The sequence below is a fragment of the Schistocerca cancellata genome, chromosome 2 (genome assembly GCF_023864275.1).
Source record: "Schistocerca cancellata isolate TAMUIC-IGC-003103 chromosome 2, iqSchCanc2.1, whole genome shotgun sequence".
Classification (NCBI taxonomy): domain Eukaryota; kingdom Metazoa; phylum Arthropoda; class Insecta; order Orthoptera; family Acrididae; genus Schistocerca; species Schistocerca cancellata.
The window spans coordinates 882,506,849-882,530,113 of NC_064627.1; positions in this window are offsets into that span (position 1 = coordinate 882,506,849).

Here is a 23,265-nt window from a genome sequence, read left to right on the forward strand (position 1 = left end):
TCCACTAGAACTACCACAAATTTAATTTCAAAGTTAGCGACAAACAAAGAACATTTTCCTGAACTATGAAACAAAATCTAGCTTTCAGCGTGGTGTGATTTCCGTAGTTTGTAAACAGGGGAGAAATGGGATGCTACACTAATAAATCACAGCCCAAGTCCACTGAATGTAAACTAAGCATAGTTCAAGTAATCCATAGGATTGCTAAACCACATCTGTGTCGAGATTTTATTCACTCTATTATGAAGTCTATACTCAACAAAGTAATTACATACACGAACTTAATATCTACCGTCTTTACTGATGTGTGTTACAACCTTGCGTCAACATACAAACACATACACAGACACACACACAAACACACACACACACACACACACACACACACACACACACACACACAGAGTCGAGATGTGCACTGTTTGCTTTCTTGAAAAGCAGCTAAACTTACTGCAAAATTGATATAACTAGTGTTCCTGTACTCTAAATATTCTAATTTTTGCCCAGTTATGCGAAATTAAATTAATATTAAACAAATAGTAACAAATCATTATAAATGTTTTATACTTGTACTTCCGACTAATAAATAATAAAAATAGTATACCTATTAATAAGCTTATAAAGATGAAATGAAGTAAAAATAAAAATCAACTTCAGTTAGGCTTGCTTATTTAAGTAGGAGCAGATTACTTAAATACTAAATAAAGTAGGAGCAGATTACTTAAATACCAACCAAATATACGCAAAATAACCACCACCTCACAAATAAATAAAGTTCAATACAGCGATTAACATATGTAAATTGGTAGATTAGTAGTAGATTACAACAGGTTAATCAGTAACAGTTCCATAATTGCAGCCGAAATAATTTAGAGCACAATGCTGTCTTTCGCACAACACTCGCTTAATTGTAGAATTTCATTTGGTTCTGACATTATAAATCCAATTTAGCCATGAATACTTCTCAGTATGAACGTCATTTAATGTATTCATGCGACCAGTTACATTACGGTTCATAAACTACGCTAACAGCTTTCCAAAATGTCCACTCAGCGTTGTAGGCAAAGAGAAGTGTGTACAAAATTTCGTCCCCATGCGCACTTCTATGCCTTGAAATTTTATCCTCCAAGCTTTACAGTATACGCAATGTACAAAGACGACGATATGTCAAAAGAAGTGTTTTTCATTAATAGGTCCTCTCAGGCCATACACGTCTACAATTTTACCCACAGGTACTTAAAAAGTAAAATTTCTGCACACTCACTCAATATGTACTGTTGTTAATACATGACAAACAATAAATATGGTCTCCTCTGTTTATATTTCTTATATTTTATGTATATAATACTACTTTTAAATGAGAAGCGTCTTTATTATACGCCGCATTAGCATATGATTGAGGCACTCGGTCGTAAAACATGGTAGCTAACAATTTTTGCCAATTGGCGTTTTTGGCAACGTCTGACTCCTTACAGCTGATTTCATAGGTTAGAGAAGGAATCTGTGAGAGATGTGTACGTTGTAAGAAATTATGTTGATATTATGTTATGGTAAGTGACAGCTGACTGCAGGTAAAACATTGTAAGTAGCAAACATGGCGGCACGACACAGTCTGTTCCGTAGTGATGAGGAACTTCAATCGAAAGTTTCGAGCGCTATCAATAATTCTGACTACAGTTCTTCCTGTAATGATGAAGATGAAAGCCCAGAATATTATCCTGTTTATGAGTGCAAACAAATCGGGTGCAAATTACTCCTTAAAAAGGTAAGAACAGATGCCGTTATTTCTTAATCTGTTTGAAGTAAAAGATGGTATGTACTGCACTTCCCAAGTTTTACTGCCTGTTCCGTATTGAAACTTTTCAAAAACGGAAATTCTGAACGTTTCTTTCATCAAATATGAACTGAGTACGTGGTATCCAAACTTCGTAAAACATAAACACAATGCATTATATAGAAATAACCGAAATAGGTTTCATTTTGACTCGCAAATTATAAATATGTGCGAAGGTGACCACGGTATCTACTGGAGTTATCATGTTTTACACCCACTAGGTTAAATCACTCAGGATTTTTTCTATTATCATGGTGTAACTCAGCCCTTCAAAAGAAATGTGTACCTGAAACGTAAACACAACACTTTTACCTTACGTCCTGTAGTGTAGCGACTTAAGCGCTTGACTACCAAGCGAAAGGTCACGAGATTGAATCCTGGTCGGATCACGAAGCGTTTTCAGTTAATCTTCTGACTGATCGTTTTCAATATCATACAAATTACGCCAGATACAGCCGCGCTTCGGCTTCCGCGATGAACTGTAGATCCCTTCTCTTGTAGGTTGGGGATACGGGAACTTCTCAAGTGGCTTCAAATTGATATACTAGCAACAGAATCAGGAGGCACACGAGATTTTTATTATTATCCCTTGCACTTTTGTTTTTTAGGAAGAAGGGTAATGAGCTTTTCGATATAAGTATTCCTTGTTTTGTTTCAGAAATTGACCGCGCTCAATATCAACCAGGATTGTGAATCGGAACCATGTACCAGTAGGTCTACAACCAACAGTCATGATGAAAACAATGCGGATGTAAGGTCACCTACCGCTTCTGGAAAATCTAATCCGCCTAGTAGGGTCCGTTATGCAGAATCGTCGGTACCTCTTGAACAAAAGGATACTGTAGATGATCAGGAAAAATCAAACAAAAAAGGTAGAAAAAGGAAACGTGGGGTAAACCAACAGGGAAAAAATAAAAAATGAAGAAATTTAGGTAAAAGCTATTTGTCTTATCGAGGAAAAGGAAATCCACAAGCACCTCGAGAAGCAGGCCCAAATTGCCTTTGTAAGAAAAAATGTTTTTCAAAGATTGGTGCTGATGAACGACACTCGGTGTTTGACGAGTTCAATAGAATGGGAAACTACAACATCCAAAACGCTTATCTATTTGGTCTAATAGATGTTAAAAAAACTGCCAGAAGTACGAAAAATAGTGGAAGTCCCTCTCGAAGAAAATTTACCATTACTTACAATATCTTGGTTGAAGGGCAAAAAGTAGAAGTATGTAAAACTGATTTCCTCAACATCCACGGACTGTAAAACAGTAGGGGAAGAGTCGAAATTTTGGTTTTAAAAAAACCAATGGCGCTCATACTCCGCCATCAGATAAAAGAGGTGCATATGGGCACCACAATAAAAAGTATTCAGAAGACGATGTAAAAAATGTGCATACTTTTATATCAAAACTTCCGAAATACGAACGTCACTACACTAGGCGCAAAAATCCTTATAAGATCTTTATGTCTATGGAATACACAGTTAAACGTTGTTTTGAAGAATGTACTCAGTTCTGTTCAGAAAGTGGTAGCGGTCCTGTATTTTCAGACAAGTTGAGAAGAATATTTACGGAAGAATTTAATACAGGATTCAAGTCTCCTAAGACAGACACAGGCTGCGACTCAATGAGAATTGAACTGCAACATGCCGAAAACGATAAAAATGACGCTAAAGTCCAAGAAATTGGACACAAAATCAAGAGACACCACCTACATGCTGCTGCTGGCCAAAAATTTTTGCAAGTTGCCCCAGAGGACAAAGAAGCCCTTGTTCTAACATTTGGTCTCCAACAGGCGTTGCCCATTCCAAAATTATCCACTGGACCGGCATTTTACAAAAGAAAATAGTTTTGCTACAACCTGAGCATTCATGATTGCTCCAATAACGTAGGGTACTTTCATTAATGGGACGAGGTTACTGCTAGGAGAAGAAGTGATGAAATTGCAAGTTGCATATGGAAACACTTCACCGTGAATGACATACAGTGCAAGAAACTGATAGTAATATCAGATAACTGCTGTGGTCAAAATAAAAAGTGGACAATAGTCGCTCTCTGGCTTAAATTATTGGCAAGTGGCCGTGTAAAACGTGTTGAACATGTTTTTCCAGTAGTTGGACATACTATGTTGCCATCAGATAGAGATTTCGGCCGAGTAGAGCAGTATGTGAGGGATCACATTCAGTATGTGTACTGCCCGGAGGAATGGGGACAGATCTTGAAAAACGCCCAACGCTCACCTCCCTTTAATGTGTACAGAATGCAACAGGGATATTTCTTTCAAGTTTCTTCACTGAAGGCATTGTTTAGAGCACCCAAGAATGTAATTGCTGCGTCTGTCAAACTTCTGTTGGTCCGCGAAGAACCAGATTCTCTGACTGTTTATAAATCATATTTCGGATCTGGTGAAGAAATATCATTGAAGCTGATAGGTCGTCCTCCTACAGAAGATTGTCTGGGGAAATTTAACGCACCCTTTCCACTGCTGTATAATACACCAATACCAGTCAATAAGGAAAAATTGAGCGATGTCCTCAGCCTGTTCAAGTATATTCCAAAGGCATATCACGGATATTACACGAGCTTAGTTCCTGTGCATTAAATGTAAAATTATTGTACCTAAAAACTACTAATAAAACAATTGGTGATGCAACTTTTGGCTGCTTTATTTTATTTCCAATGTGATTATCATGTTACACCACTGCACTGTAAACATCATGGTAAGGTTCCATCTATGTGGTAACTGCCATGTACCAGAAGCAACATTTAACGTCAGTTGTTGTGAAAAATGGTATCTGGCAGATAACAAGGTAGCAATGTCTCATACGTGAATGAAAAATATGGTACCTACGGGCATCTTTGCTCTGATTTAGTTCTTATATGCGCAAATAAAATGTTATGAGGAGCAGCTAAGACGAATTTTACTTTTCAGTACACATAGAATATGTGCGCAACATAATTATGTGAGTTTTGTTAGAGCAAATTATTTGATATTTTCCTCAAAACTTAACAGCCGATTTCCCGTAAGTTTTCATTTTGTTGGTTAGCATGTTTTACGACCGAACGCCTCAATTAATTAATTACGAAATTACTTAGAAAACTACACATAATGTACATGATTACATAGGGAAAGGTACAAAGGATCACATGCTACATTCATTTTCTGTGGAAGTGTGGGAAATACTCTATTCTGGCACGTTCTTGTAATTAAAAAAAAGAACATGAAGTACTGAACAGTTCAATAATTACAACATAGACAGGTGTTTGACGTCCTGTGATGACCTCAGCTGTTACCCAACACCTTGGTCGTCAAGTGTTCAGTAAGTATTAATTTATAATGGTTTGTGTAATATAAAACATTTACTGAGCCACTGTAATTTTTACAATATAACAAATATTAAAGTGTCAATGTACGCAACTCAGTGCCGTGATTATGCCCATGTGATTGGTTTTGTAACACGACGAATTTATGAATTATTATTTAATTTCAAAATATTTCTTCACAGTCAGTTGGAGTAACTTTGTACTACTTTTTTCATTTTTTTGAAAATACTGGGCACAAAAAAATTAGATATGATAATAAACATTGTAACATGTTACATCTAGAGTTAGTGAGTGCTTGGGAAAGTGAAACTGTACACTAACTATGCCCTATTAGAGTAAAATTTCTATTTTAAATCTGACACAAAGTTACACTATCATTTTGGCTAACTTTAGACCACTTTTCAAAAACATAGTCTCTAGGTAAATTTGGATTATGCGAGAAGGAAATGAGGAGTAGAAACAAACAATATTAATTCAGGCTTGCATGTTTACTTTGAAAGCTAAAGATATCTGTATAGACCTGGCATTCTGTAACTGAAACAGCTGTCGCCAGAAGCTCTCTTAATAGCCAGTGCAATTAAAGGATAATCACGAGCCTGAGAACTTGTGAGGAGGTGAAAAGACAACTGAAATGCTAACGTGAAACAAAAGACGTAATGAAACTGTTACATTTAGTAAATAACAGTGCAAGTATTTGGAGCAAAGGCCATTTGAAACAAAATCAATAAATGGAACAAAGATACCCTGACTGGTAAAAAGTAATAAAATTGAAAAGCATGTCCATTGTCTGTCGTTTTGCTGACTCCGCCCCGTTCAGAGCCACAGTTTGAACCCAAGCTGTCCAAGATTTTCCGCCAAACGTAACTGACTTTTACGATCATTCGAGACGCTGAACTGCGGCACTGCCAAGGGAGTGGAATAAGAGTACGTGTCAAAGGGAGACGAACTGGTCTATAAATGTAACCGCAACACCACACATACACAATAGTCTGATCGGACTCCATATAGCAAGAACTGCTAAGGCTATCCGCACTTAGCTGAAGAAGACCAACAGGTCGATCTTAGCAATTTAGTACTGAAAGTTTAATTCTTCATTTGGTCTGTAAATCAAAAGTATGGCAGCACTAATATTGGTACATCATACAGCATACTGTGTACAGTGGCTTGTGGAGTACAGGAGGACGTTGATGTTCGAGGGGTAATCAGATGGAAACCCTATTCATTTAATATTATGCAAATGAGGTAACACGTAAAAACCGTACTTCCTATTACGTCAGAAGAATGAATTCCAGCTCCTTGGAAATACTTGGCTACCTCGTGGGAAGACTTAACTTGGTTGTGAATGCAGCCAATCGTGCACCACGGTTCTTCGTCGCTTTGGAAATCTCTGTGTTCCACCGCTTCTTTGAGCAACCGAACACTAGAAAGTCACCTTTGATGGGGTCTAGTAGGTAAGAAGGAGACATTCAAATTTCATTTCCTGTATTGTGGTAAAGGTTGAACAGTCAGTAAAGAGATGATCATTGTCATGTTCCAAGAAAACAGATGCAGTCGGAAATCCTCATCGAAGGAGGTTTCGCAACAGATTTGAGTATGAATTACTGATCACTGCTAATCCCTTTCCACATAATGCTCCAAACTTTTTGTGGTGACACCGCCAGTCACCACACTTGCTAGGTGGTAGCTTTAAATCGGCCGCGGTCCATTAGTACATGTCGGACCCGCGTGTCGCCACTGTCAGTAATTGCAGACCGAGCGCCACCACACGGCAGGTCTAGAGAAACGTACTTGGACTCGTCCCAGTTGTACGACGACTTTGCTAGCGACTACACTGATGAAGCCTTTCTCTCATTTGCCGAGAGATAGTTAGAATAGCCTTCAGCTAAGTCCATGGCTACGACCTAGCAAGGCGCCATTAACCATTTCTAGAGAGAGTCTCACTTGGATCATCCAGAATGCTGTATACAAATGATGGATTAAAGTTAAGTATTCCAGCAGCTACGTACTTTTCTTTATAGCATTCATTACGTATCCTGTTTCAGACCTAACGCCAGCCGGCGTGTGTAAACGCGTGCCTTTCGGTTACTCGTCACTGTGGACTGGCTGTCTTGTCAGTCCACAACACTTTTCCCTGTTGGAACTAAAAATAGAGGGAACATGAGTTTCCCTGCCGATGGTTGAGTGAGAACTGCTTTTAAGTTTTGGCGAAGCGCTATGGTGCAATTCCTCGGTCGACTTTTTGCTTCAGTTTGGCGACAGTGCTCCCAGATTGAATTTCCCATAACAATTCTGTCCAGAAATCCATTCTCCTTGACCGGGAAACAATGCAAAAGTTCTTTACAAGCACTGAAACAACGATACCTCAATTCCGTAATGTCCATGTAGCGGACACTTTACAGAATCGTAGCACATAATGGACAATACTGTGTGCTGAGCCAACACTATCGGACGCGTTGGGCCGTGAACGTCTGTGCGTGGGTGCCGTAGTGCAAACTTCCTTATGAATTTAACCGATCGAAGGATGCTCATCGTGAAAGCCGGAGCACGTGTCGTTACGCGAGTGAGAGGCCGGGAGTGCAACTGTGTGACCTTCCGGAAACTGATTCCGGTTCCTACATCGTACGGAATATTCACAGCAAGAACACTGTTTATGAGCTTACTACGAAGCTCTGTGAACGAACTCGTGGTCCTAGTATGGAGCCTATTACGCGCTAAGGATCTCAATGAAAATCACGTGGCTGTAACACCTCGTTCAACAGGTATTATTTTGTATATCCTTGGTGGTTTACCAAATAATACACTGGTTGATTGGAGATATCGAATGTATTTTTGAACGATTGCGAGCAATACTACCGATCCACTCGCGAAAATCCCAATTGATTATCCGTCTCCAAATTCTTCCCAAAGCACGTTTCCAGTATGCAGCTTAAATGGACGTCGGGAGGTAAAAAGTTTGTGGTTACGCAGTACACGCTAGTCGCTGTCGCGGAGGGTGCTGCGTCGTCTAGATCACCTAACAGTGAGTGATGTCGGTCTTATAAGAAGGAATAGACTAATGCCTAGTGAGTCAACACCATCTGTTCATTCAATAAATACTACGCAACTGACTTAAAATCTGAGAATTCCAGTTTCTGTAAAACAGTTCCTCATAAATAAAACTCATTTTGTTGCTCTGAAGCTCCAAAAGTCTGACCACAAGTGTACTTTTCACTTTTTCTTTAGTGTAGTACAGCGATGAACAGACGTGCAGTATGAGTCACGCGCAGGATAGGTGACGCCAGATGGTCAAGTGCATATAGTTTCAATGCGATCTGGTAGAGTTCATTAGCTGACGTACACTGAGCAACAGCCAAAATACTGTCATTCCCATTTGTAATTCCTTTTGTTTAATTTTCTAATTGTGTATTAGTTACTATTATAAGTGTGCTTAGTTATGAGAGCGAAAAAAGGTGTGAATGTGAAATACTGTTTTACGTAAAGCTTTTATACTTTAAATTGGAGTAGCTGGTCTCATGAGCAGTGTTTGAGAATTATGTGTGTGTTAGTTATTCGTACCGGGGAATTTCTTATAAACCATTTCGTCTCTTCATAGTACTGGGTAAATGAGATTACGATTTCCTTAAAGTAGTTCTCTTAAGAGGGAGTTACTTTCATATTTGTCGGTTTTCAAAATTTATTTATGTTAATTTCCTGTCCTGATTCAGTGACAAGCTGCCCGGAGTGTCCGAGCGGTTCTAGGCGCTACTGTCTGGAACCGCGCGACTGCTATCTTCGCAAGTTCGAATTCTGCCTCGGGCATGGATGTGTGTGATGTCCTTAGGTTAGTTAGGTTGAAGTGGTTTTAAGTTCTATGGGACTAATGGCCTCAGAAGTTAAGTCCCATAGTGCTCAGAGCCTTTTGAACCATTTTTCAGTGACAACTTTTGATTGATTGTGTATATATCCGAGGGATTGAGTGGGTTTGATGCTGTTTTGCGATTGGGTCTGACGATTCTCTACCAATCAGAAATTAGCATATTCGCACATACACTCCTGGAAATGGAAAAAAGAACACATTGACACCGGTGTGTCAGACCCACCATACTTGCTCCGGACACTGCGAGAGGGCTGTACAAGCAATGATCACACGCACGGCACAGCGGACACACCAGGAACCGCGGTGTTGGCCGTCGAATGGCGCTAGCTGCGCAGCATTTGTGCACCGCCGCCGTCAGTGTCAGCCAGTTTGCCGTGGCATACGGAGCTCCATCGCAGTCTTTAACACTGGTAGCATGCCGCGACAGCGTGGACGTGAACCGTATGTGCAGTTGACGGACTTTGAGCGAGGGCGTATAGTGGGCATGCGGGAGGCCGGGTGGACGTACCGCCGAATTGCTCAACACGTGGGGCGTGAGGTCTCCACAGTACATCGATGTTGTCGCCAGTGGTCGGCGGAAGGTGCACGTGCCCGTCGACCTGGGACCGGACCGCAGCGACGCACGGATGCACGCCAAGACCGTAGGATCCTACGCAGTGCCGTAGGGGACCGCACCGCCACTTCCCAGCAAATTAGGGACACTGTTAATCCAGGGGTATCGGCGAGGACCATTCGCAACCGTCTCCATGAAGCTGGGCTACGGTCCCGCACACAGTTAGGCCGTCTTCCGCTCACGCCCCAACATCGTGCAGACCGCCTCCAGTGGTGTCGCGACAGGCGTGAATGGAGGGACGAATGGAGACGTGTCGTCTTCAGCGATGAGAGTCGCTTCTGCCTTGGTGCCAATGATGGTCGTATGCGTGTTTGGCGCCGTGCAGGGGAGCGCCACAATCAGGACTGCATACGACCGAGGCACACAGGGCCAACACCCGGCATCATGGTGTGGGGAGCGATCTCCTACACTGGCCGTACACCACTGGTCATCGTCGAGGGGACACTGTATAGTGCACGGTACATCCAAACCGTCATCGAACCCATCGTTCTACCATTCCTAGACCGGCAAGGGAACTTGCTGTTCCAACAGGACAATGCACGTCCGCATGTATCCCGTGCCACCCAACGTGCTCTAGAAGGTGTAAGTCAACTACCCTGGCCAGCAAGATCTCCGGATCTGTCCCCCATTGAGCATGTTTGGGACTGGATGAAGCGTCGTCTCACGCGGTCTGCACGTCCAGCACGAACGATGGTCCAACTGAGGCGCCAGGTGGAAATGGCATGGCAAGCCGTTCCACAGGACTACATCCAGCATCTCTACGATCGTCTCCATGGGAGAATAGCAGCCTGCATTGCTGCGAAAGGTGGATATACACTGTACTAGTGCCGACATTGTGCATGCTCTGTTGCCTGTGTCTATGTGCCTGTGGTTCTGTCAGTGTGATCATGTGATGTATCTGACCCCAGGAATGTGTCAATAAAGTTTCCCCTTCCTGGGACAATGAATTCACGGTGTTCTTATTTCAATTTCCAGGAGTGTATGTTGGGAAGTACTAATGTCTTTTGTGTAGATAGGTGAGTAGAGTCGGGTCTTGGATCTCCTATTGGTAGGTACTTCGACGAAAATTATTAATATTGCAATATTTCGACAGCAAAATGTTTGAATGTGCCGTGAAGTGCGGAAGTGAGTTCGATTTAGTGGAGGCATTTTAAATAATTAAATTCCGCGTGGCTCATTGTTTACTAGCGAACGTGAACGTTTTGCTGCGAGAGACTGATTATGGCGACATTTGAGCGAGCTATTCCAAGAGAGCCAATCCGTGAAGAGTGACTAATAATTACCATGAACTGGATACGGTTGTTAATGACGTGTATGTGTGTGTGTGTGTGGGGGGGGGGGGGATTTTCAGACTTTTGGCAGCTTAGAGTAAGGTTCGGTAGTAATTGTGGTATACAAGCTTACCGTAACGTCGTTAAATTTTACGCATATAAATACTTTCGTTTAACTATAATTAACCTTCCACCGACAAAACAATCTTTAGTGCGATTGTGGTTACGAGGTGGACAGCCACGTTTTTCAGTAGTTCTTTTCCGGCTGGGAACTGCATTTCAGTGACTTGAGGGAGGCGTGCATGTGAGAAGAGATTCATCGCAAGGGGAGTGAAACTTAATTCAAAGCAGCAACGCACTGCGCTGCCGCAGTACGCTTAGTATTGTTCTAGACTTTTTGAAGTATTGAAGTTGCTACCTTTTCCAGTTAATTCAAGCAGTTAGGAGTAGTCTACATGGACATAGCAATTACGAGTGATAATTGACAACCAAACAATTATTTTGCCAGCCACTCCCGCCAATTGCATCAGGGTTTGATTTTACGCAGGAAACACGTCGTGAATGCTAAACCGTAGTTCCTGCCGAAAGTCACAAATAAGATTGACGGGAGGGGGAATGGGGGGTCTCACAGGGAATGGCCAGAACAATAGCTGATTTGTGGCGGCCGAAAACATGAGTGAAGACAGCACAAACTCAGTCATACATAAATGCAATAAAGAGCAAACAGTTGAAACAAAGTCGATTACGGAATCGATAGTGATACTACCATCCGCAGCTGAATCTCCACACGTTCCGTAACGGCTTACTCGATCTAAGTGGAAAGAGTGACGGAATCTTGGCTGAGTAATAGTGAAGTTAATCGTCTCTTAAAGTCCACAGCAGCCGAGAACGATCATTACAAGATCTACGCTAGAGGGCGGTGCATGCCGCCAGTCTATGGACTGATACGTCATTCTTTTCTTTGAGGCCTGTTAATCGTTTTAGTTTAAATAGAGTGATAACTTTTGCCAACTGCCAAATCAATTGTACAACTAGTAAGAAATTTTTCGCAGTTTTAACGTGAAAGAGTGCTACATGTTATGATACTACCACCTTCATTACGCTGATTTATTTGGGTAGTTTTTAATGCCTCATTTTCTGTGGTACTACACTGTCAGACTCTTGCGCCAATCGCCGGCCGAAATGGCCGAAGTGGCCGCGCGACAGCTACGGTCGCAGGTTAGAATCCTGCCTCGGGCATGGATGTGTGTGTCGTTCTTAGGTTAGTTATTTTTGAGTAGTTCTAAGTTCTAGGGGACTGATGACCTCAGATGTTAAGTCCCATAGTGCTTAGAGCCATTTTTTTCTTGCGCCAATCCATTCTAGTGGCTGCTTGAACAAGAAAGAGTGAACGGTTGTGTGTTCGGTAAGAGGGTACAAGAAGACGCCTGAGGTACCGACATTTGTACTGTTGATTCATGTGAGGTTTTCAGATGAGAATAGACGTTTGCAATCCCAAAAATATGAGGGTAACTGAGAGTTACAGAACGCAATGTTTCAAAGAAACACACGAGAAGAAAGTTAGTTGATTCCACAGACTGGCTTTGCTTCCTTAGGGAACACAGTGACTGTTTCAGAATGAATATTTTTAATTACTATATATATTTCAGCCTAAGGTCACGCAGAAGTCATTTTGTCCAGTTACGGTTTCTTTTATGTTATCATCAGATATGTTAAATAATAACTCAGTCACGTGGAGTTGCTCACTGACTTTACGTAGCGTGTTCCAATTGTAACTCAATGACTTTTCGTGACCTGATCCAGCACCTGTCAGACTGCCCAGTACCAAATTAATCTGTAAAATTAGATATTCATAATGCTGACAAAAGGACGAGTTTATTGGTACCAAACATGGACGTATTAACTCTGCAATTAAAAATCTCACTAATTAAATAAATCAATTTGTGTACCAAAACCAATTTTCTCCAGCCAAAACACGCCCACCGATGTCATGCCTGCAGGACGGACTGTCAACAGGAGGGGACCAAACATTTTTCCCCTCCACCGTTCAGTTGATATTAAAATCGCTCAAGATGGCGAGTTTTCTTGGAGGCGTTGCCTTCAAACGTGGCCAAAGGACACTCCGGTACATTGCGGCACCGATTGTGCGTCAGCTCAAAAAAATAGCGCCCAAACAGACCCGGTAACCTTAACTTCATCGACAGCTACATCTACATATACATTGGCACTCCGCGAGCCTCCGTCTGGCGCCTGGCGGAGGGTACGCTGTACCACTGTAAGTCATTTCCTAAATAGAGAAAGGTCGAGCCCCTATGCCCATCCGGGGCCATAGGAATCCTTAGCGCCTCGTCCCCAAGTTGTGATGGCATCGGGCACTTTCTCGCCTTCTGCGGAAGCGTGCTATGAGGCGGCACATGAAGTAACAAAACCTCGATGAACTTACTCCGCGCCCTCATTGTGTGTGTGTGTGTGTGTGTGTGTGTGTGTGTGTGTGTCTGTAGGTGCTGTTCGTCGACGACGTCTGGTGACCCGTGGTATAGGGGTAGCGTCTTGGTTTAGTGAGCCACACTTCTCGGCTGCTCGGTTCGAACACCCTATAACTCCGTTCCACTGCTTCAGTTTTGAACAAAAATATAATAAATTCTGGCCGAAGACTTCCAGCATAAGAAGTCAACCCTATTCTGCCAACGGACTTGTCATAGAGGGCGTAGGAGCGGACAGACATTCAAGGCATTCTCTTGCCCTTGGGGTGAGAAACTGCCCTAATAGGCGGAAGAATCAGCAATGATCAACGGCATTAGCATGCAGAAGGCAGTGAAAACCACTGCATTAAATACACACAACGTGGATCCACAGAACATGTGGCCCATAGCTGAAATAGTGTCATGATGATCTCCCCGTTGGCAAAAGATTCCGGATTAGTCCCCATTCCGATCTCCAGAAGGGGACTGCTAAAGGCGAGAAGACCATGAGAGAAAGGTGCAATAACAGAAAAAAGGGTATCATTCTACGAGTCGGGGCGTGGAATGTCAGAAATCTGAACGTGGTAGGAAAACAAGAAAATACTACAAGAAAAATTGCTAAAGTTCAGTCTAGGTATAAGTAGTTAGTGAAGTAAATTGGATAGAAGGCAAGGCTTTCTGGTCAGCTGAGTATGGGGTAATATCAGTAACAGCAGAGAATGTATAACGGAGTAGAAGTTGTTATGAATAGGAAGGTATGAGAGGGAGTGAGTTGCTGTAAACAGTTCAGTGATGGGACTGTTCTCATCAGAATTGACAGCAACCCAACACCGATAGTGATAGATCAGATATACATGCCGACGTCGCATTCAGAATGTGAAGAAACGGAGATAGTACATACGGGTACTCAATCGATCATTTTGTACATAAATGGAGAAGAAAATCTAATAGTCGTAGGGGGTTGTAATGCGGTTGCAGGACAATACGGCGTTGATAGTAGGAGAAAGATTGCGTTCTGCAATAAATTACACCTAGTAACAACGACAACTCTCTTCAAGCTTCACAAGAAGAGCAGATATTTCTCGAGAAAGCCGGGAGATACAGGAAGATTTCAGTTAGACAACATGACCAGGCAGAGATTCCGAAATCAGATACTGGATGGTAAGTCGTACCCAGAGACGGATATAGACTCAGATCACCATCTGGTAATGAAGAAGAGTAGGCTGAAGTTTAAGAGACTAGTCGGGAAGAATATATGTGCAAAGAAATGGGATACGGAAGTAGTAAAAAGTAAAGAGATGCACTTGAAGTTCTCTGAGGCTGTAGATACTGCGATAATGAGTACCTCAGAGGGCAGTTCAGTTGAAGAGGAAAGGACGTCCCTACAGAGAGCAATCACAAAAGTTCGAGGGAAAATGTAGGTAAAAGGAAGGTAACTGCGGAGGGATCATGGATAACAGAAGGAATACTTCCGTTGATCGACGAATGAAGGAAGTACAAAAATGCTCAGAAAAATTCAGGAATACAGAAATGCACGTCATTTAGAAATCAGATAAATGGGAAGTGCAGGGAAGCTACGGCGAAGTAGGTACATGAAACGTGAAGAAATCGACAAAGAAACTATTGTCGGAAGGACCGACTTAACACATAGAAAACTTAAGACACCTTTCTGTGAAATTAAATGCAAGGACGGTAACATTAAAAGTGCAATGGGAATTTCACTATTAAATGCAGAGGAGGGAGTGGATAGCTGGAAAGCGTACATTTCGGGCGTCTATGAGAGCGAAGACTTGTCTGATCACATGATAAATGAAGAAAATGGAGTCGATACAGAAGAAATAGGAGACCCTGTATTAGAATCGGAATTGAGGAGAACTTCTGTGCACTTAAAATCAGTAAGTTAGAAGCGATGGATCATATTCCATCAGAATTTCTGTAATCAATTGAAAAGTGGCAATACAACGATTATTCACGTTGCAGTATAAAACGTATGAGACTGGCGATATTCCATCAGATTTTCTGAGAAGCATCATCCACACAATTCCGAAGATAGCAAGAGCCGACAAGTGTTCGAAATATCGCATAATGAGCTTACAGCTCACGCATCGAAGCTGATGACAAGAATAAAATACAGAAGAACGGAAAAGATAACTGAAGACCTATTAGAAGACGAGCTGTTTGTAAAAGGCACCGGAAAGGCTGATCTGACGATGCAGTTGATAATGGAAGCAAGGCAAAAAAAAAGACACTTTCTAGGATTTCTCGACCTGGAAAAAATGTTTGACAACGTAAAATGATGCAACCTGTTCGAAATCCTGAGAAAAATAATGGTTAGATTGAGGGAAGGACGGGGAAAATACAATATGCATAAGAACCAAGGGAGAACAATAGGAGTGGATGACAAACAATGAAATTTCTAGAAGAAGAAATGATGGAAATAAAAGAAAGGTTTAAGAGCGGAATTAAAACTGAAGGTGAAAGGATATCAATGGTAAGATTCGCTGATGTTATTGTTATACTCAGTGAAAGTGAAGAAGAGTTACAGGATCTGCTGACTGAAATGAATATTCTAATCAGTACAGAATATGGTCTGAGGATAAATCAAAGAAAGACAAAAGTAATGAGAAGTAGGAGGAACGAGGACTGCGAGAAATTTAATATCAGGCTTTATGGTCACAAAGTAGATGTGGTTAAGGAATTCTGCTACCTGGGCAGCAAAATAACCATAACGGGCGGAGCAAGGAGGATATAAAAAGCAGACTAGTACTAAAAAACTGGCATTCCTGGCCAAGAGAAGGCTACTAGTATCAAACATAGGTCTTAATTTGATGAAGAAATTTCAGAGGATCTACGGTTGGAGCACAGAATTGTATGGCAGTGATACACGGACTGTGTAGGAAACAGACAGAAAATAATCGAAACATTTGAGGTGTGGTGTTACAGAGAGAGTTGAAATTTATGTGGACAAGTAAGGTAAGGATCGAGGAGGTTCTCTGTGTTTGTTGTAATGCTTCCTAGACCTGAATGTCCTGTCCTGTGTCACTATGAAGAAGCAAGCGCCTTTGCTGCCTGGCAACAATTGCCGAGGTTCAAGAGAGAGGGACTTCCCTCCTTTTTCTATCCAGCCCGATGATCAAGCCGGGCCGACTTCTACTTGTGTTTGTGGTAGAAAAAGAGTTATGAGTTGGTGCAACAGAGTATTTTGAACTCGTTAAATTCGTTAGAAGAGTGGTGTAGAAGTATGCAGAAGTAAGGAATACTGCATTGGAACATAATCAAAAAAATAGTTTCTCTAAAATTCGCTAATTTACGTAATTTTGTATCCGACATGGTTTAAAGATGCAAGGCTTAGCTTTTGAGAATATATGTATTTTGAAATAAAAATATGATGCAAAAATAGGCGGGAAAATGTGAATTTCAGGCTTGACGGAGAAAAGTTCATGTCTTTGGTCAATTCAAGTACCTAGGAAATTGGTACAATAGTTACAATCAAATACACATAGACGTAAATTAAAAAATTTCTCCTGGCTCCAGATCCTATCAGAGATACGTTGAAGACTAAAGTCATACCACATGCCATTCTCTATCGATCGGGTGGCCAACTAAAAAGGAGAAGCAAACACATCTCTTATTTAAAAGAAAGGCGATGGGATGAATCTGAGACCCGGTGAGGGAGGCAGATACTTTGAGAGCGACAAAGAGGAATGAAATTTATGAGATCATCAATCAGACCACTGTTTTACAACACCAAAAGAGCAGACGACTCCAGTGGGCAGGTCACATAATCCGCATATCACTGAACCGACTTTCTAACCAACCTTTCATTGCCCACATAACAACAAGTCCCCTGTGTAGGCCATGAAACAGATGGGAAGACGACGTAAAGGATGATGCGGAAGCTTTCAATGTAGTTAGTTGGGAGTAAACGACAACAGACTGCAATGGAGGGTGATTGATGGCGTAGATCATGGACTAAAAAACAGAACAAGCTAGTAAGTTGTCTTCGATAATGTTAGAAATTTTATAGAAAATTAAAATTTTGGATTTAAGTCAGAAAACATTAGTAGATTATCCTCTATTTAGATATAAGCTAGAATATTGTGATTACAGCACCATATTCTGTATGTAACACGATGTCGATGTACCAGGATTGAAGAAGACAATGTTAGATCTTAGTTTTTCCCGGCGTATACAATGTTCAGATAACTTACGGGAATGCAGACAGTTCTAAATACCTGTGGACAGTGATGGCTTGCTGCGGTTTTGACTTCAAAATGTCAGTGTGTGCTCCTGCCGAAATATCGGTGGTGGTCACCATCACCGGACTGCATTCCCAGAAGTTGCATGAATAAAATAGAGTTAGTTTAACAGGGATACAGCAATGACAGATGGGATGGGGTGAGACCGCTTAAAGTTGCATTTTAAAATCGTAATAACTATAAGATTTATCAAGATTTAAAAATGAAATTGAAGTCTTTCTCAAACATGAATCTGTGGTATCATAAATTAGAGTGGTGATACAATCCCAGTTGGGAAAGTTATTGGTAGTTTAGTACTACTAGAGGGTACTTTTTGAGTGCTGAGGCAGGGGTCCCGGCGTACCCGAAGCAAGTGTTCTGTTTGACGGTCCGCTCCCGACCGAATCGAAAGTATATGAGCTGCCTTGGAGTTTCAATTGCTCAGAGTCTTTCCGTCATGAGTGTGTATCGCTGTCGGATAAGTCGGTGCCGAGCTTAGCGATAGAGTGCGTTGTGATGTTAACGCAAACGGGAACGCGAGCGTCGGATGGCTGTATACGTACATCCCTTGAATAATAACGAGGAACTTTAAAATGACATTGCTATAGAGCTCTTAGAAATCGAAGTTTCCAGCGAAATACGAGTAATGACAAGCCTCTCTCCCTTCGGTCTGGGGTGTTTTGTGAGTTGCGCTTGTTCTAAACTCGCGTGGCGAGTGGTGTATTAAAAACTACTTCGCTTAGGCGAGGCCATCCATAATGCCAATTCCCACACCTTCTACCCCTCTGCATGTGTGCCCCAGGGCTCTGTCCTCTCCCCTCTCCTCTATCTCCTGTACACGGCGGATATGCCCCAACCACCCCCCCCCCCCTCCAGTACACCTCTTGCAATATGCTGATGACACCGCATTCCTCGCCCTCGCTCCTACCCTCCAACGGTCCCAACGCCTTCTCCAGAATCACCTTGACCTGTTTGCTGCATGGTGTAACCAGTGGCTCCTGAAACTCAATCCTTCCAAGACCCAGGCAATCACCTTAGGTCGTACCACTCGCTCCTTCCGGCTCCTGGATTTCTCCCTTACTGTCTGCGCACGTCCTGTCCGCCTCACCCCCACCCTCACCTACCTTGGCCTCACCATTGACCGTCACCTCACCTGGATCCCTCATCTCCGCTCCATCCAATCCCAAGCCCACAACCGCCTCCGACTCCTCAAACTCCTCTCTGGCCGGACGTGGGGGTTGCACCCCTCTACCATCCTCCACACCTACAAATCCTTAATCCGTCCCATTCTCTGTTATGCCAGTCCTGCCTGGATATCTGCCCCCCCAAATTCTATAAGTCCCTCCAGACCCTTGAGCGTCATGCACTCCGCCTCACCTTCCATATATGCCTCCCGTCCCCCACGCGGATCCTCTATGATCTCATTCCTTTCCCCCATCTGCTCCTATTCCTCGAACATATCCGCATCCTCTACACCTCCCGCCATCTTGAACCCCCTCACCCCCTGGTTGCTCCTCTCCTCTCCCATCCCCGCCCCCTGCCACGTCTTCACCATTGTGTCCCCCCTACCCTCCATCTCTACACCCTACATCTCCTTTCCCAAGGTGGCTTCCATCAACTCTCCCTCCCAGACGATGCCCCCTCTCCCTCCATTTACCCATCCTATCAACTCTGATCCTCACTCCCCCTCCTTTCCTCTGTCCTTTCCCTGGGCTCCCTCTTCCCCCCTTCCGTCCTGTTTTCTCCCCACTAAACCTCTCCCTACCTCCCTTCTCCCCCCCCCAAGTCCATTTGTATTCCCCTCCTCTGCCTACCCCACTCCCTGTCGCGTCTGCCACCCACCCCTCTTATGGGTCCTCATCCTCCATCAGCTCCTTTCCCGGTTCCCCCCTTCGCTTTTACTCTCCTTTCCCCCCCTTTTTTGTTTTCCCATCATCTGTCCAGTTTCCCCCCACCTGCTCTCGGCTGTGGTATGTCACATTTGCCAACTTTTTAGTGCAGTGTTCCAGTGACTATTCAGTGTTGTTCGTCTTTCTCGTGTTGCGAACAGAAACCATGCTGTCGCTAGGTGTGAATTTTATGTCTTTTGCGAACAGAATCCAGACTGTCGCCGTGTTTTTTAATTGTCTGTCTCTTGTTTTACCTGTCTGCTTCGTATGTATTTTATTAGCATCATCATCCCTCTGTTCTTTATTTTAAGTTCCACGATTTCTTTTCGCCATGTTACTCTTTAAGTCTCCGATTTTATCGCGTGTTTTTATTATTTATTCTCTTCGTCTTTCTAACAAAGTCTGTAGGCTGAAGAGCGGCATACTAAGCTGCTGCCAGCCCGCCCCCTTCGGGGGGAATTGAAATTCAATAAAGAAAAAGAAATTAGGCGAGGAAAACTGAACAATTTGTCGCAGGTCATGAATTTATACATAGCAGAGTTTTGAGGATATTTGGGATCTGTACTGTGCAAAGTGTTGATAGAGCAGTAAAGAATTTATGTGCCTTTTTGTGAAACAAAAGATTTTTTAATATACTTGATTATTGCAAACACAGAACTTTTAATTTTTAGTCATCATTTCCTCAGTCCCTTCAAAGTAGGGAGCATAAATTTATTTTCAGACCTGGCGAGCTGAAACGTGTACGAGTCGACTACTGATTTAAGTAACGGGGCCACAGCACAAGCGTCCACGTCGCGGCCCTGGGAGGTCTACTTGTAGTCCTGCTGATTCTGCTACCACCAAGCCATTACAAGAAACAACAAAATGCATGACTACTCTCATAATCGGTCCTTCTTAAGACAACGTTTGACTATCATCTCCATAACTGTGGAGGGATTATCATCTGCCAAACAGGATATACTGGCTGATTTGTGCAGATCGAACGAATGTCACGTCCTATGCCTACAGGAAACGCACCGAGGCCCAAACAGCAATAGACCTAAAATTGCGGGCATGAAACTGGCAATCGAACGGCCTGACGATCAATGCGGAAGTGCAATTTTCATACGTGAGAGAGTAGCCTACGACGGGTTTCAACTTTCAGACAAAAACAACATTGAACTTCTCAGAGTTGAGACTAATCATATGACAATAACATCAATACATAAGCCTCCAAATACGCCATTCGAATATGACCTGCCGCGCAATAATCCCCTTCCCACGGGCAGTATTGTAATGGGTGACTTCAATAGTCACCATACACGCTGGGGATACAATGAATCTAATCAAGACGGACTCAAGGTGGAGACATGGGCAGATGCTGAATCACTCTGTCTCATACACGACGCCAAACTCCCACCATCTTTTAACAGCGGCAGGTGGCAAAGGGGATACAACCCTGACCTCGTCTTCGTCAGCCAGAACTTGGTAACTGAGTGCGTGAAAGATGTCCTGGGTCCTATTCCACACTCCCAACATAGACCCATCAAACTCACAGTTACTTCAGCAGTGGTGCCAGTGAGGATTCCATTTCGACGAAGATTTAATTTCAAGAGGGCAAACTGAGAAGGTTTCGCAATTGGAACCGACGAAAAGCTGCAGCAACTACGATAAGCTCATAGAAATCGTCTAGAATGTATCAAGAAAGTCTTTCCCTAGGGGCTGCAGAACGGAGTTTGTGCCGGGCCTAACGAAAAACAGCCGGCAATTATACGATGCATATAAGGGAAAGTATGTGGAGAACCCATTCTCTGAAAAAACTCTTGAACTTGCAAATGCACTTACCGACCAGCTAATCGAGAAGCGCCGAGAAGAATGGCAACATCTAATTGAAAGTGTAGACATGAAACATTCTAGCCGGATTGCCTGGAAGACAATTAAGAAGCTAAATAATGACCCTAAGCAGCAAACGGAAGCACTAAGAGTAACAGCCAACCAAATGGCGCACCAACTCGTTCTTAATGGGAAAACGAAGACTTCAGCAAAAACCATCCCAATAAGAAGTGGCGAAAGTGACACGAACTACTACAGCCGTCCATTTACCATCGAAGAGCTAGAGTCCGCACTTAAATCTCTGAAACCTGGCAAAGCAGCAGGGCTAGACGACCTTAGGAACGAACAGATCCTTAAATTTGGCGAGTACACGAAAAACTGGCTGGTCCTACTTTTCAGTACCTGTATCCGGCTAAACAACATCCCGAAAATCTGGAGAAAGGGCAAGGGCATAGTCATTCCAAAACTCGGCAAACCATTGGACGAGCCAAAAATTTCAGACCGGTAACATTACTTTGCTGCTTGTACAAGGTGTTCGAGCGCATGCTGCTGAATCGACTTATGCCTAATATTGATCATCAGATAATTCCGAAACAGGCGGGCTTTCGCCATGGGAAAACTTGCACTGGACAGGTCTTGAATTTTACCCAGTTCATAGAGAATGGGTACGAGAACTGTCTAATTACTGGAGCCGTACTTGTCGACCTCTCGTCCGCATTCGACACTGTTAATCACAAACTGCTGCTCACTAAAATATACGCTATGACTAATGATTTCGGGCTGATACAAATTGTATCAACTCTTCTCAGCAACAGACGGTTCATCGTAAACCTAGGAGGGAAGCGAAGCGTATGGCGTATCCAGAAAACGCAATCTGTGGCCCCCTTCCACAGACACTGGGAACCAGAGGAAAAGTTACGTGCTACCCTATAGACGAGTATGCAAGTCATCTCGCAGGTTATGCCACCTTGAATAAGAGGATGTAGTCCAGCTGTATCATCACCAGCTTACTAAGATAGACACCATTAGACAAGATATCGACGCTGTTGGGATTAGCATCCGGTAACGGTGTGAGGCAGTGAAGCTGCTGACCGAAAAAAAAAATAGTTTCTGCCACTGAAGTGCGTTCACCAAACGTTCAACAACATGAGAAACGCCCCAAGTCGAGGAAACCATATATGCACTTAAACCCAAGGTCTGGCTGGTTCAACTGGCTGCTGTGACTGAGCGGTTCTAGATGCTTCAGTCCGGAACCGCGCTGCTGCTACGGTCGTAGTTTCGAACCTGCCTTGGGCATGGGTGTGTGTGACGTCCTTAGGTTAGTTAGGTTTAAGCTGTTCTAAGTCGACTCATGACCTCAGACGTTAAGTCCCATAGTGCTCAGAGCCATTTGAACCATTTTCTGGCTGGTTCAGCTCAACAGACCACGCTAGACCTACGGCGAGCATGGAAATTTGACTGGCGCCTCCGAGCCACACGAAAGTAAAGAGACGAGGTCGACATAGAGATCACTAAACAGACCTGGCATGCAAGTGGCTAGATACAGAGCTGAAAGAATGAGACTGGCCCTTTTGTACGATTCAGTTTTGTGGTAAGGTGGAGATAAGTAAACGACCGTGCCGCGTATGAATCTTCAATTACGTCTGTAAACCTGTTTATTTGGAGACCTACAACTAAATACGCCAAATGTGATCTAATCGAAAGCAATAAAGGTACAGAAAGACATATTCGATATACCTTTGTATATCTGTATTATTGTTTGCTTCCTATTTCACACACTCACAAGCGCGCACACACACACACACACACACACACACACACACACACTTCATTTCATTACGAAACCAACGTTTCCTTAATGTTTAAGAACGTGCCCTGTCAAATCACTTCATCTTTTAGTCAGCTTTCTTTTTCCCTACTTCGCCGCGCGGTCTCAGGCACCTTGCCACGGCTCGTGCGTCTCCCCGCGTCTG